Source organism: Danio rerio, chromosome 4 (assembly GCF_049306965.1).
Source record: "Danio rerio strain Tuebingen ecotype United States chromosome 4, GRCz12tu, whole genome shotgun sequence".
Classification (NCBI taxonomy): Eukaryota; Metazoa; Chordata; class Actinopteri; order Cypriniformes; family Danionidae; genus Danio; species Danio rerio.
In genome coordinates this window covers 63,384,321-63,402,830 of record NC_133179.1, presented here as the reverse complement: position 1 = coordinate 63,402,830, position 18,510 = coordinate 63,384,321, and the positions used below count along the sequence as shown (strand labels likewise).

The 18,510-nt window shown below is 46.5% G+C and overlaps 14 non-coding genes across 14 annotated transcripts; 6 read left to right on the top strand and 8 right to left on the bottom strand.

The window, feature by feature from the left end:
• Positions 1 to 80: 80 nt before the first annotated feature.
• On the bottom strand, positions 81 to 153 carry trnam-cau (transfer RNA methionine (anticodon CAU)). Its single transcript has one exon. It is a non-coding gene; the product is annotated as a tRNA-Met (tRNA).
• A 94-nt stretch (positions 154 to 247) lies between these two features.
• trnal-uag (transfer RNA leucine (anticodon UAG)) lies at positions 248 to 329 on the top strand. The gene has a single exon. It is a non-coding gene; the product is annotated as a tRNA-Leu (tRNA).
• A 602-nt stretch (positions 330 to 931) lies between these two features.
• Positions 932 to 1,004, bottom strand: trnam-cau (transfer RNA methionine (anticodon CAU)). The gene has a single exon. It is a non-coding gene; the product is annotated as a tRNA-Met (tRNA).
• A 94-nt stretch (positions 1,005 to 1,098) lies between these two features.
• Positions 1,099 to 1,181, top strand: trnal-cag (transfer RNA leucine (anticodon CAG)). The gene has a single exon. It is a non-coding gene; the product is annotated as a tRNA-Leu (tRNA).
• Positions 1,182 to 1,786: 605 nt separating this feature from the next.
• Positions 1,787 to 1,859, bottom strand: trnam-cau (transfer RNA methionine (anticodon CAU)). The gene has a single exon. It is a non-coding gene; the product is annotated as a tRNA-Met (tRNA).
• A 94-nt stretch (positions 1,860 to 1,953) lies between these two features.
• Positions 1,954 to 2,036, top strand: trnal-cag (transfer RNA leucine (anticodon CAG)). The gene has a single exon. It is a non-coding gene; the product is annotated as a tRNA-Leu (tRNA).
• Positions 2,037 to 2,641: 605 nt separating this feature from the next.
• trnam-cau (transfer RNA methionine (anticodon CAU)) lies at positions 2,642 to 2,714 on the bottom strand. Its single transcript has one exon. It is a non-coding gene; the product is annotated as a tRNA-Met (tRNA).
• Positions 2,715 to 2,808: 94 nt separating this feature from the next.
• Positions 2,809 to 2,891, top strand: trnal-cag (transfer RNA leucine (anticodon CAG)). The gene has a single exon. It is a non-coding gene; the product is annotated as a tRNA-Leu (tRNA).
• A 605-nt stretch (positions 2,892 to 3,496) lies between these two features.
• On the bottom strand, positions 3,497 to 3,569 carry trnam-cau (transfer RNA methionine (anticodon CAU)). The gene has a single exon. It is a non-coding gene; the product is annotated as a tRNA-Met (tRNA).
• Positions 3,570 to 3,663: 94 nt separating this feature from the next.
• On the top strand, positions 3,664 to 3,746 carry trnal-cag (transfer RNA leucine (anticodon CAG)). The gene has a single exon. It is a non-coding gene; the product is annotated as a tRNA-Leu (tRNA).
• A 605-nt stretch (positions 3,747 to 4,351) lies between these two features.
• On the bottom strand, positions 4,352 to 4,424 carry trnam-cau (transfer RNA methionine (anticodon CAU)). Its single transcript has one exon. It is a non-coding gene; the product is annotated as a tRNA-Met (tRNA).
• Positions 4,425 to 4,518: 94 nt separating this feature from the next.
• On the top strand, positions 4,519 to 4,601 carry trnal-cag (transfer RNA leucine (anticodon CAG)). The gene has a single exon. It is a non-coding gene; the product is annotated as a tRNA-Leu (tRNA).
• An 883-nt stretch (positions 4,602 to 5,484) lies between these two features.
• On the bottom strand, positions 5,485 to 5,557 carry trnam-cau (transfer RNA methionine (anticodon CAU)). Its single transcript has one exon. It is a non-coding gene; the product is annotated as a tRNA-Met (tRNA).
• A 779-nt stretch (positions 5,558 to 6,336) lies between these two features.
• Positions 6,337 to 6,409, bottom strand: trnam-cau (transfer RNA methionine (anticodon CAU)). Its single transcript has one exon. It is a non-coding gene; the product is annotated as a tRNA-Met (tRNA).
• Positions 6,410 to 18,510: the final 12,101 nt, after the last annotated feature.

Below are 18,510 nucleotides of genomic sequence, written 5' to 3'. Positions count from 1 at the left end.
GGAAGCATGATCCACACGGAAGGGAATAAAAAATGCTGGCCAGTCATCTAAGCGCTTCCAAGTGCCAAAAGGTAGCACCTTGCCCCGTGTGAGGCTCAAACTCACGACCTTCAGATTATGAGACTGACGCGCTGCCTACTGCGCCAACAAGGCGGACTGTTGGACCTGGGCAAACTTGGAAACACCAGCTTCCATGTCACGGTGCTGCTGAGTGGCTCCCAGGAGACAGCTTAAGTCAGGCAAGCATGTCAGGATGGCCGAGTGGTCTAAGGCGCTGCGTTTAGGTCGCAGTCTCCTCTGGAGGCGAGGGTCGAATCCCACTTCTGACACACCTAATCTTTGGCTACGCGTTCAGGCTCAAGTCTTTAACTCTCTGGCACCATGTCCGAGTGATACAGTAACACTGACAAAGCACCGCATCAATCTCGTTGTGCCAAAGTTTTTGCAGCGTAGCAGTGTCCCTGGCAACCTTAATAGGCTCTTTAGACTGTAGGTTTTAGGCGTTTGCGATCAAGGTATTGTCCATGAAAGTTCGGAAAAGCATGTGAACAAAACAATGGACAAGGGCTTTAATGCAAGTGAACCAAAAGGGGATCAAAAGTACTGTCTTGGAATGCCATGTAGTAGAATGTCCTGGGATGCCGTTGATTTTTAAGCAATGGGATTCGCAGGACTTTTCGTCAAATCCTCGCACAACGTTAATTCATGACATTTGACAGATCCTCGCCGAACGTCAAGCGACACCGTGATAGGAATGGGAGCATCTTACCATCATTGCTTCAGACTCAGGAAATGTTCTTGGAACTTCACACCACCTGGCCTCCAGAGGAGCTGTAGCTTTTTTGCCCCGGGGAAGCATGATCCACACGGAAGGGAATAAAAAATGCTGGCCAGTCATCTAAGCGCTTCCAAGTGCCAAAAGGTAGCACCTTGCCCCGTGTGAGGCTCGAACTCACGACCTTCAGATTATGAGACTGACGCGCTGCCTACTGCGCCAACGAGGCAGACTGTTGGGCCTGGGCAAACTGGGAAACACCAGCTTCCATGTCACGGTGCTGCGGAGTGGCTCCCAGGAGACAGCTTAGGTCAGGCAAGCATGTCAGGATGGCCGAGCGGTCTAAGGCGCTGCGTTCAGGTTGCAGTCTCCTCTGGAGGCGTGGGTTCGAATCCCACTTCTTACAAACCTAATCTTTGGCTACGCGCTCAGGCTCAAGTCTTTAACTCTCTGGCACCATGTCCGAGTGATACAGTAACACTGACAAAGCACCGCATCAATCTCGTTGTGCCAAAATTTATGCAGCGTAGCAGTGTACATGGCAGCCTTAATGGGCTCTTTAGACTGTAGGTTTTAAGGCTTTTGCAATCAAGGTATTGTCCACAAAAACTCGGTAAAGCATGTGAACAAAACAATGGACGAGGGCTTTAATGCAAGTGAACCAAAAGGGGATCAAAAGTACTGTCTTGGAATGCCATGTAGTGGAATGTCCTGGGATGCCGTTGATTTTTAAGGCAATGGGATTCGCAGGACTTTTCGTCAAATCCTCGCACAACGTTAATTCATGACATTTGACAGATCCACGCCGAACGTCAAGCGACACCGTGATAGGAATGGGAGCATCTTACCATCATTGCTTCAGACTCAGGAAATGTTCTTGGAACTTCACACCACCTGGCCTCCAGAGGAGCTGTAGCTTTTTTTGCCCCGGGGAAGCATGATCCACACGGAAGGGAATAAAAAATGCTGGCCAGTCATCTAAGCGCTTCCAAGTGCCAAAATGTAGCACCTTGCCCCGTGTGAGGCTCAAACTCACGACCTTCAGATTATGAGACTGACGCGCTGCCTACTGCGCCAACGAGGCAGACTGTTGGACCTGGGCAAACTGGGAAACACCAGCTTCCATGTCACGGTGCTGCGGAGTGGCTCCCAGGAGACAGCATAGGTCAGGCAAGCATGTTAGGATGGCCGAGCGGTCAAAGGCGCTGCATTCAGGTCGCAGTCTCCTCTGGAGGTGTGGGTTCGAATCCCACTTCTGACAAACCTAATCTTTGGCTACGCGTTCAGGCTCAAGTCTTTAACTCTCTGGCACCATGTCCGAGTGATACAGTAACACTGACAAAGCACCGCATCAATCTTGTTGTGCCAAAATTTATGCAGCGTAGCAATGTCCCTGGCAGCCTTAATGGGCTCTTTAGACTGTAGGTTTTAGGGCGTTTGCAATCAAGGTATTGTCCACAAAAACTCGGAAAAGCATGTAAACAAAACAATGGACGAGGGCTTTAATGCAAGTGAACCAAAAGGGGATCAAAAGTACTGTCTTGGAATGCCATGTAGTGGAATGTCCTGGGATGCCGTTGATTTTTAAGGCAATGGGATTCGCAGGACTTTTCGTCAAATCCTCGCACAACGTTAATTCATGACATTTGACAGATCCACGCCGAACGTCAAGCGACACCGTGATAGGAATGGGAGCATCTTACCATCATTGCTTCAGACTCAGGAAATGTTCTTGGAACTTCACACCACCTGGCCTCCAGAGGAGCTGTAGCTTTTTTTGCCCCGGGGAAGCATGATCCACACGGAAAAGAATAAAATATGCTGGCCAGTCATCTAAGCGCTTCCAAGTGCCAAAAGTTAACACCTTGCCCCGTGTGAGGCTCGAACTCACGACCTTCAGATTATGAGACTGACGCGCTGCCTACTGCGCCAACGAGGCAGACTGTTGGACCTGGGCAAACTGGGAAACACCAGCTTCCATGTCACGGTGCTGCGGAGTGGCTCCCAGGAGACAGCTTAGGTCAGGCAAGCATGTCAGGATGGCCGAGCGGTCTAAGGCGCTGCGTTCAGGTCGCAGTCTCCTCTGGAGGCGTGGGTTCGAATCCCACTTCTGACAAACCTAATCTTTGGCTACGCGTTCAGGCTCAAGTCTTTAACTCTCTTTCACCATGTCCGAGTGATACAGTAACACTGACAAAGCACCGCATCAATCTCGTTGTGCCAAAATTTATGCAGCGTAGCAGTGTCCATGGCAGCCTTAATGGCCTCTTTAGACTGTAGGTTTTAAGGCTTTTGCATTCAAGGTATTGTCCACAAAAACTCGGAAAAGCATGTGAACAAAACAATGGACGAGGGCTTTAATGCAAGTGAACCAAAAGGGGATCAAAAGTACTGTCTTGGAATGCCATGTAGTGGAATGTCCTGGGATGCCGTTGATTTTTAAGGCAATGGGATTCGCAGGACTTTTCGTCAAATCCTCGCACAACGTTAATTCATGACATTTGACAGATCCACGCCGAACGTCAAGCGACACCGTGATAGGAATGGGAGCATCTTACCATCATTGCTTCAGACTCAGGAAATGTTCTTGGAACTTCACACCACCTGGCCTCCAGAGGAGCTGTAGCTTTTTTTGCCCCGGGGAAGCATGATCCACACGGAAAAGAATAAAATATGCTGGCCAGTCATCTAAGCGCTTCCAAGTGCCAAAAGGTAACACCTTGCCCCGTGTGAGGCTCGAACTCACGACCTTCAGATTATGAGACTGACGCGCTGCCTACTGCGCCAACGAGGCAGACTGTTGGACCTGGGCAAACTGGGAAACACCAGCTTCCATGTCACGGTGCTGCGGAGTGGCTCCCAGGAGACAGCTTAGGTCAGGCAAGCATGTCAGGATGGCCGAGCGGTCTAAGGCGCTGCGTTCAGGTCGCAGTCTCCTCTGGAGGCGTGGGTTCGAATCCCACTTCTGACAAACCTAATCTTTGGCTACGCGTTCAGGCTCAAGTCTTTAACTCTCTTTCACCATGTCCGAGTGATACAGTAACACTGACAAAGCACCGCATCAATCTCGTTGTGCCAAAATTTATGCAGCGTAGCAGTGTCCATGGCAGCCTTAATGGCCTCTTTAGACTGTAGGTTTTAAGGCTTTTGCATTCAAGGTATTGTCCACAAAAACTCGGAAAAGCATGTGAACAAAACAATGGACGAGGGCTTTAATGCAAGTGAACCAAAAGGGGATCAAAAGTACTGTCTTGGAATGCCATGTAGTGGAATGTCCTGGGATGCCGTTGATTTTTAAGGCAATGGGATTCGCAGGACTTTTCGTCAAATCCTCGCACAACGTTAATTCATGACATTTGACAGATCCACGCCGAACGTCAAGCGACACCGTGATAGGAATGGGAGCATCTTACCATCATTGCTTCAGACTCAGGAAATGTTCTTGGAACTTCACACCACCTGGCCTCCAGAGGAGCTGTAGCTTTTTTTGCCCCGGGGAAGCATGATCCACACGGAAGGGAATAAAAAATGCTGGCCAGTCATCTAAGCGCTTCCAAGTGCCAAAAGGTAGCACCTTGCCCCGTGTGAGGCTCAAACTCACGACCTTCAGATTATGAGACTGACGCGCTGCCTACTGCGCCAACGAGGCAGACTGTTGGACCTGGGCAAACTGGGAAACACCAGCCTCCATGTCACGGTGCTGCGGAGTGGCTCCCAGGAGACAGCTTAGGTCAGGCAAGCATGTCAGGATGGCCGAGCGGTCTAAGGCGCTGCGTTCAGGTTGCAGTCTCCTCTGGAGGCGTGGGTTCGAATCCCACTTCTTACAAACCTAATCTTTGGCTACGCGCTCAGGCTCAAGTCTTTAACTCTCTGGCACCATGTCCGAGTGATACAGTAACACTGACAAAGCACCGCATCAATCTCGTTGTGCCAAAATTTATGCAGCGTAGCAGTGTACATGGCAGCCTTAATGGGCTCTTTAGACTGTAGGTTTTAAGGCTTTTGCAATCAAGGTATTGTCCACAAAAACTCGGAAAAGCATGTGAACAAAACAATGGACGAGGGCTTTAATGCAAGTGAACCAAAAGGGGATCAAAAGTACTGTCTTGGAATGCCATGTAGTGGAATGTCCTGGGATGCCGTTGATTTTTAAGGCAATGGGATTCGCAGGACTTTTCGTCAAATCCTCGCACAACGTTAATTCATGACATTTGACAGATCCAAGTAGCAATGTCCCTGGCAGCCGTAATAGGCTCTTTAGACTGTAGGTTTTAAGGCATTTGCAATCAAGGTATTGTCCACAAAAACTCGGAAAAGCATGTGAACAAAACAATGGACGAGGGCTTTAATGCAAGTGAACCAAAAGGGGATCAAAAGTACTGTCTTGGAATGCCATGTAGTGGAATGTCCTGGGATGCCGTTGATATTTAAGGCAATGGGATTCGCAGGACTTTTCGTCAAATCCTCGCACAGCGTTAATTCATGACATTTGACAGATCCACGCCGAACGTCAAGCGACACCGTGATAGGAATGGGAGCATCTTACCATCATTGCTTCAGACTCAGGAAATGTTCTTGGAACTTCACACCACCTGGCCTCCAGAGGAGCTGTAGCTTTTTTTGCCCCGGGGAAGCATGATCCACACGGAAGGGAATAAAATATGCTGGCCAGTCATCTAAGCGCTTCCAAGTGCCAAAAGGTAGCACCTTGCCCCGTGTGAGGCTCGAACTCACGACCTTCAGATTATGAGACTGACGCGCTGCCTACTGCGCCAACGAGGCAGACTGTTGGACCTGGGCAAACTTGGAAACACCAGCTTCCATGTCACGGTGCTGCTGAGTGGCTCCCAGGAGACAGCTTAAGTCAGGCAAGCATGTCAGGATGGCCGAGCGGTCTAAGGCGCTGCGTTTAGGTCGCAGTCTCCTCTGGAGGCGAGGGTCGAATCCCACTTCTGACACACCTAATCTTTGGCTACGCGTTCAGGCTCAAGTCTTTAACTCTCTGGCACCATGTCCGAGTGATACAGTAACACTGACAAAGCACCGCATCAATCTCGTTGTGCCAAAGTTTTTGCAGCGTAGCAGTGTCCCTGGCAACCTTAATAGGCTCTTTAGACTGTAGGTTTTAGGCGTTTGCGATCAAGGTATTGTCCATGAAAGTTCGGAAAAGCATGTGAACAAAACAATGGACAAGGGCTTTAATGCAAGTGAACCAAAAGGGGATCAAAAGTACTGTCTTGGAATGCCATGTAGTGGAATGTCCTGGGATGCCGTTGATTTTTAAGCAATGGGATTTGCAGGACTTTTCGTCAAATCCTCGCACAACGTTAATTCATGACATTTGACAGATCCACGCCGAACGTCAAGCGACACCGTGATAGGAATGGGAGCATCTTACCATCATTGCTTCAGACTCAGGAAATGTTCTTGGAACTTCACACCACCTGGCCTCCAGAGGAGCTGTAGCTTTTTTTGCCCCGGGGAAGCATGATCCACACGGAAGGGAATAAAAAATGCTGGCCAGTCATCTAAGCGCTTCCAAGTGCCAAAAGGTAGCACCTTGCCCCGTGTGAGGCTCGAACTCACAACCTTCAGATTATGAGACTGACGCGCTGCCTACTGCGCCAACGAGGCGGACTGTTGGACCTGGGCAAACTGGGAAACACCAGCTTCCATTTCACAGTGCTGCTGAGTGGCTCCCAGGAGACAGCTTAGGTCAGGCAAGCATGTCAGGATGGCCGAGCGGTCTAAGGCGCTGCGTTTAGGTCGCAGTCTCCTCTGGAGGCGAGGGTTGAATCCCACTTCTGACAAACCTAATCTTTGGCTACGCGTTCAGGCTCAAGTCTTTAACTCTCTGGCACCATGTCCGAGTGATACAGTAACACTGACAAAGCACCGCATCAATCTCGTTGTGCCAAAGTTTTTGCAGCGTAGCAGTGTCCCTGGCAACCTTAATAGGCTCTTTAGACTGTAGGTTTTAAGGCGTTTGCGATCAAGGTATTGTCCATGAAAGTTCGGAAAAGCATGTGAACAAAACAATGGACAAGGGCTTTAATGCAAGTGAACCAAAAGGGGATCAAAAGTACTGTCTTGGAATGCCATGTAGTGGAATGTCCTGGGATGCCGTTGATTTTTAAGCAATGGGATTCGCAGGACTTTTCGTCAAATCCTTGCACAACGTTACTTCATGACATTTGACAGATCCATGCTGAACGTCAAGCGACAACGTGATAGGAATGGGAGCATCTTACCATCATTGCTTCAGACTCAGGAAATGTTCTTGGAACTTCACACCACCAGGCCTCCAGAGGAGCTTTAGCTTTTTTTGCCCCGGGAAAGCATGATCCACACGGAAGGGAATAAAAAATGCTGCCCAGTCATCTAAGCGCTTCCAAGTGCCAAAAGGTAGCACCTTGCCCTGTGTGAGGCTCAAACTCACGACCTTCAGATTATGAGACTGACACGCTGCATTCTGCCCCAAAGAGGTAGACTGTTGTACCTTGGCAAACTTTGAAACACCAGCTTCCATGTCACGGTGCTATGGTGTGGCTCCTAGGAGACAGCTTGGGTCAGGCAAGCATGTCAGGATGGCCAAGCGGTCTAAGGTGCTGCCTTTAGGTTGCAGTCTCCCCTGGAAGTGTGGGTTTGAATTACACTTCTCACAAACTTAATCTTTGGCAACACGATCAGGCTCAAGTCTTTAACTCTCTGGCACCATGTGTGAGTGATACAGTAACACTGACAAAGCACCGCATCAATCTCGTTGCGCCAAAGTTCATGCAGGGTAGCAGTGTCCTTGGCAGCCTTAATGGGCTCTTTAGACTGTAGGTTTTAAGGCGTTTGCGATCAATGTATTGTCCACAAAAGCTCGGAAAAGCATGTGAACAAAACAATGGACGAGGGCTTTAATGCAAGTGCACCGAAAGGGGATCAAAAGAACTGTCTTGGAATACCATGTAGTGGAATGTCCTGGGGTGCTGTTGATTTTTAAGGCAATGGGATTCGCAAGACTTTTAGTCAAATCCTCGCACAACATTAATTCATGACATTTGACAGATCCACGCCAAACATCAAGCGACAACGTGATAGGAATGGGAGCATCTCACCATCATTGCTTCAGACTCAGGAAATGTTCTTGGATTTTCACACCGCCAGGCCTCCAGAGGAGCTGTAGCTTTTTTGCCCCCGGGAAGCATGATCCACACGGAAGGGCATAAAAAATGCCGCCCAGTCATCTAAGCGCTTCCATGTGCCATAAGTTACCACCCTTACCCATGTGAGGCTCGAACTCACGAGCTTCAGATTATGAGACTGATGCGCTGCCTACTGTGACAACAAGGTATACTTCTGGACCTGGGCAAACTGTGAAACAACAGCTTCCATGTCACGGTGCTTCGGTGTGGCTCCTAGGAGACAGCTCGGGCCAGGCAGGTATGTCAGGATGGCCGAGCGGTCTAAGGTGCTGCGTTAAGCTGGGGAACAATTGTCCAGGGTAGAAGGGAAGAAAAGGGGGAAAAAAGAAAAAGGGAAGAAGAGGGGGAAAAAGCGAAGAAAAGAAAGGGTGCATTCTAAGCTTCCAGGACATGCCTTCACTGCAACTTCTTTACGTCACGCATAGTGATACCGTTCTGTGTTAAAACAACACATTTTGAGTTACATTGATTTCTATTGCAGGTGCTCACCAAGACCGAGGTTCGAATCCAGCTAAGTGAAGTTTAGTTTTAAACTAATTTCAAGAGGAGCATGTGCTCATGATTTACCCAGCTGGTTCACATTAACTAATTATGATCCTCCAGTCAAAGGATCCCAAATCACTATATATATCCTCATTTTCTTTCTACAACTATCTTCGTCTGGAAGAAAGCTTCCTGCTTCTTAAAAGCTTTAGCTCTAAAAGCTTTTACAGCATTGCACTTTTTAGCCCATCAATATGGAAATAACCAACAATATCTACAACTGCAACCAGAGCCCTGCTCTCCCTGAGACTTCAGCCACTGCAATGAAGCCAAACTCGCACCGCTCTTAGCGGTCCACCTGTGGTAACGTAGTATGCTTTAAGGGGAAACTTCTCTCTTTAAGGAGAAACTACTCTCCAACAAGATTAAACATTTCTTATGTTTTTAGAAAAGCAAGACTCTCATAAATAAAAAATAATTTAAACCATTTTAAAGACACAAACACTATGGACTTAACGTCCTCCTATAATCTGTAAACAAGCAGAGATTATAACAAACCAAATAAACCCACCTTTCAAGCTTGCTGTCAGTTCACAGGTCCAAAACATTTTAACAGCCTGGCTGATTTGACTGCAAGGATCAAAGCAATCCAATCCATAAAACTTTAGTCCACAACATGTTTACATGTTGATAAACATACATGGATACACTGCTGTCATCCAAACTTGTTGCTGGAGTGCTTTCAGTACAGTAGTATCTTTCAGACAAAAACACTTGTATTATGGTCTAACAAAATGGCTGCCGACCTTTTGATTGACACTTCATTGAGCCAATAGCTGAAAAGAGAAGTGTCACCATCCACAGCTGTCAGAACATGAGATGGTCCCGCCCTCTCTTAATTATGAACAGACTTAGTTGCAAAGACTTTGTGAATGAATTGGGCCAATTATGCTTCTGATTTCATTCATGTTAAGATTCCAAATGTAATGTTATTTAATCAATCAGATTAAAGTAAACCCCATAGTAAACATTTAATTGACACAGTTTAATAAGTATGTTCAAGTGCAAATTAAATGACAACATCATTTTAGAAGTTAAATAAATAAATAAATTAAACAAATAACTAACATAAATAAATAAATAAACATACATATAAGTAAACAAACCCTGCCACTTCCAATAGCTATTTAACTTCTAAAATAAAATTACCCACCTAATGACAATAAGCATCACATCGATCATAGAAGTCAGATCGTAATATGTCACAGGAATTTAAACTTATCACTTCACCTATTCCACTTTAAAGAGGTATTTTTAAGATCACCAGCCAAGCCATGCTTAATATCCTTGGCCCTCAACTATCCTGGGGGGTAATGAACGTCTACCAAAACATTTAAAACACTATCTGTCTGTCGATTCCTCACCTCGCTAGAGAACTGCGTTCTCTCCACTAATTTTTTCTGATTTTCTCATTTCAGGTCTAACCTATGGATTCCACCCGGGCACCTCAGCTCTCCCTTCCTATCCTAATATTCAGTCAGCTTTTGCTGATTGAACCAGAAATTGTGGATCATCTTATTTAAAAAGAGATCGACAACCACTTTATGTTTGACCATTCTCTGCCCGACCACTCAAGGTTTCACGCATTTGTCCCATAAGCGGTGCAACTCGCAAATTCTCCATCACCTGCTTCTTTCTAACAATCGCAGAATCCCCCACCTTATCCAACTTTATATGATATTCTAATCACCCCCCCACATTGCCTCCAGCCAAACACCTAGAGATCACCAAAAGGTTTTCGCCAATCTAGGTATTCTGCTCGCAGAAGGCTGGACCCAATACATTTATCGGATTTCTAGGCATCAACTTCGATTTGCTCAAATTCCGAGCTTCTCTTCCTAAAGAGAAAATTGGCTGAATAATTTCTCTTTCTCTTCTATTATAAGAAAGAGACTTGAATTAAACACATACTGTTATCTATCCTCGGCCACCTAAAATTCACAGTGCAAATTTACCTCAAACTTGCCTACTCCAGCTCCCTACCACAAGTCACGATTTAAAAGGCACAATTTCTCTCTCAAAACCCACCCACAATGAACTCCGCTTATGGATTGCTTCCTTAAGCTATGGAACGGCTGTTCCTTCTTCTGCAGAGATTGTTCGCACCCCCATTAGATATTTGTCTATTTACTGGTGCTACCCCATCAGTTGGGTTCCAAGGGTACTCAGAGGCCACTGGTTGCCACCACATGGCCCCCTCAATCTATTTCCACTCTAGAAACCATTGTTCATCAGCTTTCTTCAAACTGTACCCAATAGTCGCTGCCGCCATACTATGGGGAGACGAATGGTCCACCTCTAGGATTCTCGTTCATTGTGTTGAGGAAGAAACAATATTATGCATAGACAAAGGCGTTCCTACTCTCTACGCTTTAATGCTACTTTTGAGATGTCTTATTTGACATTAGTCAATTTATCATGTCTGCATAATATGTGCCAGGTTGCAAAACCAAATCACTGACTCTCTCTCATTTTCTTTCCAGAAAATTTGGTCACTGGCTACAGAAGTGGACCCCAACTCAACGCCTGTCCATCCCTTTCCACAAATGACATTACCTTAAGCCACCCCCATTATAACCTCCACCAAACTCCATATCACTTACCATTAAAGTAGTAGCCTTCAGACCCTTCAGTTACACATCACAGCATGAAACATTCAAACTCAACCCTCACTCCAACCCACCATAGCAGATCTAATTTTGTGTAATGAGGAAAGAAAGGGTTTCCTCGTCCTGCAAAGTAAGATAGATCTATTGACAAGAACATTTCATTTACATCTTCAACATTCCTGCCCTCACCCACCCAGTCCAAACTCTCTAGTATACCTACACTCGAGGATTATAAGAAACAAACCCCCTAGCCTCCCTTTTTACTGATGACGCTAATCGTCCAGTATCACAACTCTGGTTCCAGAAACACCTCAAAGTTGTCCACCTCTCAGGATTTCCTCCCGAACCAATCTCCAGCCATTCATTCAGAATTGGCATTATTAAAAGGCTTTCCCAGCACCAGATCCAGACCCTCGGTCATTGGTTCTCTAAAGCCTTTCAAATCCTACATTCGCCTCAGTCTTTTCATCTCAAAGAACCCAAGTTGTTACTCCCAGCAGCTCTCCCCTTTCCACTTGCCAGAATTGAGTGCCTTACTGTTTTCTACCAGCCCTTTACTCATTGTCTTTGACTCTCATCCAACCTCCTTCCTCCACATTAACATCACCCTAAGCTCTGACTCCCGCCGGAGTCAATAGGAGTTTTGGCTCTCGCAAGAGCCTCACCTATCGCCTTCACCTTCCAGTTTCCCCTGCCAGTGTCGAGTGCTTCCGCTGCATCAGTTTATTTATTCTTTATAGTTATTCACCAGTATCGGCATTAACATGTTTATTCTGCATAGTAGTTCATTAGCATTTCATGTTCTGTATTTTGCATAGTAACCTTGTTACTTCAACAGCACCCCCCTTTTTCTCTCCCCTTACCAGCATTGTAGGCTCCCGCTGCATTAGTACCTTTCTTATTGATTATTTTGCACATTATGCATAGTAATTGTATAGCATATTTTTGTTAATTAAAGCAGTTTTTCTTCTGCCAGCGCTAAGTGCTTCCGCTGCTTACTGCATTTTATTATGCATAGTATTTCCCTAATGTTTCATGTTTTTATTTTATTGTTAATATATTAAATCTGTGTTAATACCAGCTTCCTTCCCCTCTCTTTCTCCCTGCCAGTTTCTAGCAACATGCCAGCATTGAGTGCTTCTGCTGCATAGCAGTTGTATATTCCATACAGTAATTTATATAGCATTGTTTCCTCCAGCTTCTCTCCTTTGTTTACCCCCAACAGCTTTTTATGCTTCCGCTACCAAATCTCTTCCCTCCTCTTAAACAGCCAGCTCCACACCCTTCATTATTGCATCTCACAAACCTTCTCTTAAGCACTGACTCCCGTAGAGGGCCCATTTAAGCCCCAATTTACACACGAGACTCCACCCACCCTCTAAGCCACTCAGACTCCCTTAGACTTCCTAACTTTATTTCTTAGCCACCAAACCCACCCTGCCCTTCACACACTCCCTAGAAAGCTTTTCCCCCACTTTTTATCAGTTCTTCACATATATATCCAGCAGCCGGATATAGCACTTTTTCTTTGCACTTTGGGGAGTTCCTGTGTAAACACGCGGCTGCTGTCCCGAGCGCTTATCATTGGCTTTTTGGGGAGTTTGAGATAGACCTGAGCTCAATCTCCACTCGCCCTGCAAAGGGGGGGGGGGGAGCCCTGGGCTCGAGGATCCCTTGAGCTCAGGGCTCTCTCCCGGGACAGCATGCCAAACAAGCTAGCACTGTTGCCTCACAGCAAGAATACCAATGGTGTTGGGTCCTCGCTGAGCCATCTGGTATTTCTGTGTGGAGTTTGCATGTTCTCCCCGTGTCCGCGTGGGTTTCCCCCGGGTTCCCCGGTTTCCTCCCACCATCCAAATGTGCTCTATATTATAGATAAAACAAGCCTAAACCTTTTTTATAATGTCTTACTCTCAGGAAGTTCGCCTTGGCCTCAGCAGCGGGGGAGTTTGAGATAGACCTGAGCTCAATGTCCACTCGCCCTGCAAAAGGGGGGAGCCCTGGGCTCGAGGATCCCTTGAGCTCAGGGCTCTCTCCCGGGACAGCATGCCAAACAAGCTATGTATAAATCATGAGCTAAGTGTGAACTCTTGAAAGACGCTTTATTGTTATTGGTTACTTATTACTCAATAAACTAACTGTTTGAATGTATAATGCTCCAAGGTAAATAAAATATGCCTAAGCACTTTGTTCTTGTGTTTTTTGACATTCTTTCATGAAAAATAAAGCATACTAACTTGAATATGTCATTATTTAGTAGTTGTTGTAGCATTGTTATGCTTATCATTATTATTGTTCTGTATTTTGATGTACAAATTATCTTCTACAGGAATGTTATAGAGCTACAGTGTTATGGAATTAAAAGTCAAGGAGTAGTCAGTTATTTATATATGCATTATTTATCTAACAATTGTCAACAGAACAGTAATGAATATAGAGTAGAAAATTTAAAAAATAATAAATAAGTTAAATACAATATTAACAATATAAATAAACAATGTAAATAAAATGTTAAATAAAAACAGAAACCAGCACAAAGTGGACTTAAAAGTCAAGGAGCAGTCATTTATAAATGCAATATTTATTTAATATTGGTCCACAAAACAGTAATAAACATAGCATAAAAAAATAAAAAAAAATTAAATAAGTTAAATATAAACAGAATGAATACTAAGTTAACAAATAAAATGTTAAATAAATTTAGAAACCAACAATAAATGAAATAGAATAAATTGAGCTATTATGGTTGTAAACTGTATACACTTTATACATACACATATAAGTAAATAAGTTAAATAAAATGTCAACAAAATAAATAAATTATTTAAATATAAAGTGCAAAAAAAAACAGAAACAAACAAGGTAATTGAAGATCTATTATGGTTATAAACTGTATTAACAATAGACATACACATAAGTAATAAACAGTTAAATAAAATGTTAACAAAAGAAATTATTTTGATAAAATATGGAATAAAATAGAAACCAACAAGTGAAATAGTATAAATTGAAGAACTATTATGGTTGTAAACTTTTTACACTCTGTACACACTCACACACACACACACACACACACACAAACACACACACACACACACACACACACACACATAAATAATAAGTTAAATAAAATATTAACAAAATAAATACACTATTTAAATAAAATGCGCAATTAAAAAAATGAATAAAAACCAACAACAAGTGAAATAGAATAAACTGTAGAACTATTATGGTTATAAACTATATAAATACACACACATATATAAATAATAAATAAGTTGTAAAATGTTAACAAAATAAATAATTAAAAAGTAAAATGTGCAATAAAACAAAAAACAAACAAGTGAAATACAATAAATTGAACTATTATGGTTGTAAACTGTAAACAATATATACATACACACACACACACACATATAAATAATTGTAGTATATTTCGTTGTTGTGTGGGAAGAAGAAGACAGGGTCGGCGATATCAGGTAAGCAATATATTTTATTTTGCTTTTCCACAGCACTAGCAAACTGTGCCCGTCTGTGCGCGTGTGTGTGTGTGTTCTCTCCTCTCCCGACTGCTCCTCCCGTTCTCCTTAAGAAGGGAGTCTCTCCGGCCCAATCACTAGAAAGACAGGTGTTATTTATCATTTCTGATTGACCCGCTGATTAGCCGCCGGGCTCCTAGCATGCTCTCCCCCCTGATTGGGTGTTTGATCACGCTTACCTCTCCACATACCCCCACCGCCCGCCTCAGGCCGGGGAGCCGTCTGGCCTGCAGCCCTCCCCCCCCCGCCCTCGAGAGGAAGTCGGCTACAGCCATTTGTACACCTGGCCTGTGGATCACCTTGAACTTAAAAGGCTGTAAAGCTAGATACCAACGGGTGATCCGCGCATTGGTATCCTTCATGCGGTGAAGCCACTGGAGAGGAGCGTGATCTGAACAGAGAGCGAATTCCCTACCCAGGAGGTAATAGCGGAGAGTGAGAACGGCCCACCTGATCGCCAGGCACTCCTTCTCTATGGTGCTGTACTTAGCCTCACTCTTGCTGAGTTTGCGGCTAATGTACAGCACCGGCCGTTCCACTCCCGCCACCTCCTGCGAGAGAACCGCCCCCAGTCCCCGATTGGATGCATCCGTCTGTAAAACAAAGGGGAGAGCAAAGTCAGGAGCGTGCAATAGTGGCCCCTCGCAAAGTATAGATTTTACCTTTGAGAAGGCCTGTTGGCACTGCTCCGACCATTGGACGGTATCCGGTCCCTCCTTTTTAGTGAGATCAGTCAATGAGCTGACAAGGGCCGAATAATTAGGGACAAAACGCCTATAATAACCTGCCAGCCCCAAAAACTGTCTCACCTCCTTTTTGGTCTTAGGTCTCGGACAGGTTGCAATAGCTGCAGTCTTATCAATTTGGGGCTGCACCTGCCCGTGACCTAAGTGGAAGCCCAGATACCTTACCTCCACTCGCCCAATTGCGCACTTCCGTGGGTTGGCCGTGAGCCCGGCCCGTCTCAGCGCCGACAATACCGCCCTCAAATGTTGCATATGCCGCTGCCAGTCATTACTGTAAATGATGATATCATCTAGATAAGCAGCGGCATATGCTGTGTGAGGGCCGAGTATTTTGTCCATCAGGCGCTGAAACGTCGCCGGTGCCCCGAACAGCCCGAACGGAAGCGTCACAAATTGGTGCAATCCAAACGGCGTAGTGAAGGCTGTTTTTTCGCGGGATATTGGAGATAAGGGGATCTGCCAATAGCCCTTCGTTAAATCCAATGTCGAGTAATATCGAGCAGCACCTAACCGGTCGAGCAACTCGTCAATACGCGGCATTGGATAAGCGTCAAATTTTGACACAGCATTCACCTTGCGATAATCCACACAGAACCGGACCGAGCCGTCCGTCTTAGGCACCAAGACAATTGGGCTGGCCCAGTCGCTGTGGGATTCTTCTACTACTCCCATTTTCAACATATTATTCAATTCTTCCTGAATCACTTTTTTCTTGTGTTCAGGTAGGCGATACGGCCGGGTCCTAACGACCACGCCCGGTTCGGTCTCGATATGGTGCTGAATCAGGTTAGTACGACCGGGCAGGGGCGAAAACACGTCAGAGTATTCACGTTGGAGGTGCCGGATGTCGAGGAGCTGGCTCGCTGAGAGATGATCGCCCCCGGTGACCAGAGCGCTCGGCCGTTCTCCGCCGGAGCTCTCCGGCCCCAGGTCATCCTCGTTAGTAACAAGCGTAGCCAGCGCCACGTCCTCCGGCTCCCTCCACTGCTTAAGCAGATTAATGTGATAAATCTGACGCGAGTCAGCCCTGTCCGAACGAACCACCTCGTAATCGAGATCACTGACTCGTCGTGTGACCACAAACGGCCCTTGCCACTTGGCGAGTAATTTAGAGCTGGAAGTGGGTAGCAGTACAAGTACTTTATCTCCCTGTGAAAATTTACGGAGTTTAGTGCCCTTATCATATCGCCGGCGTTGTTCATCCTGGGCCTTAAGCAAATTCTCTGTAGAGAGCCGCCCCAGTGTGTGGAGTTTTGCTCTAAGGTCCAGGATATATTGAATTTCATTCTTACTATTAGAAGGCTCGTCCTCCCAAGCCTCTCTAACAACATCCAAAACCCCTCTGGGCTGTCTGCCGTAGAGAAGCTCGAAGGGGGAAAACCCCGTGGAGGCTTGGGGAACCTCCCGCACAGCGAATAATAAGGGCTCCAACCACTTATCCCAATTTTTCGCGTCCTCGTGAACGAATTTACGGATCATTGATTTAAGCGTGCGATTAAATCTTTCCACCAGCCCGTCTGTTTGTGGGTGATAGACGCTGGTGCGAATAGATTTAATGCCCAATAATCCGTAAAGCTCGCGCATCGTGCGTGACATGAACGCGGTGCCTTGATCAGTGAGAATCTCCTTGGGGATTCCCACACGGGAGATGAGGCGAAACAGCGCCTCCGCAACGCTCTTTGCTGAGATGTTACGGAGCGCGACTGCTTCCGGGTAGCGGGTTGCATAATCCACCAGAACTAATGCAAACCGATGCCCGCGTGCAGATCGCTCTAATGGCCCGATGAGATCCATACCAATTCTCTCAAAGGGGATCTCCATAATTGGTAAAGGGCGCAACAGCGCTTTTGGGGTGGCCGGCGGATTTACCAGCTGACATTCACTGCACGCCGCGCACCATCTGCTGACGTCACCGTGAATGCCCGGCCAAAAGAATCGGGTCATGAGGCGATTTAGTGTGGCCGCCTGACCTAAATGTCCGGCCATAGGATTAGAATGAGCCGCCTGAAAAAGCATTTCCCGGCGGCTCTTTGGTACTAATAACTGGGTTGTATCTTCTTTTGTCTGAGCGTCTTGGGTCACTCGATACACCCTATCATCAATCACCGCAAAATACGGATAGGAGAGGGGTCGATCAGGCTGGAGGATTTTCCCATCAATAACCTGCACTCTTTCGAGTGCATGTTTTAGCGTGTCATCACGCGACTGCTCCAGGGGAAAGTCCTTACACCGGGAAATTCCCAGCCCTTCCCCTGAGTCAGCGCGTGACGTCACCGCCTGGGATTCCCCCAGCTGAGCGACACGTCCCCTATCCGGCGATTTCTTCTTCCAAGAAGCACCTGCACATAAAACTCCCAATAATCTATTAAATCCAGGCCAATTAGTTCCCAGAATTAGCGGGTGTTTGAGGTGCGGGTTAACTGCTACCTCTACTCTATGTTTTTTCCCCCGAAATTGAATGTCTATTGCCGTCAGCGGGTAGTGAATTATATCCCCGTGCACACACCTTACCCTTACCGTGCGGCTCATATCCAATGCCGGGTCTTGAAGCAGGCTTTGGTGGATGGAAGTCTGGTTACACCCCGAATCCACCAAAGCTTGATATGTACCCCCTTTTATACTCACTGGTACCCGGTATAGCCCGTTGCGACCGGGGGCGACGATTGGCGTGGCGGGGACGCGAATCAGCGCACTCGCCTCCTTCACGGAGCAGATTTTTGGTGCGCTATCCTCGTGCCCGGGACGCAAATGCATCGGCCCAGACCTTCCCACTATACCCCCGGGGCCAGCAGGAGCAACCGATTGAACCGGAGAGAATCCTGGCAGTGTCTGGGCAACCGCCAGGGGTCGTTGCTCCACCCCTCTGCCCGAATGGGGCCCCGCCCCTCTTGGGACGTTTGGCAGATCCGCCATTGCGCACCGCCGTCTGGGTGCAGGTGTGGGCGGTCCCCGCAGTCTGGGCCTGGGAACAGGAAGAGAGAGAGAGAGAGGGGGAGAAGAGAGAGAGGTTATTTCGCCGACCCTGGACCTCGCCACCAGGTGATCCTCCGCCAGTCGGATGGCCGTCTCCAGATCATCAGGCCGGTGGCACTGGACCCACTCCGA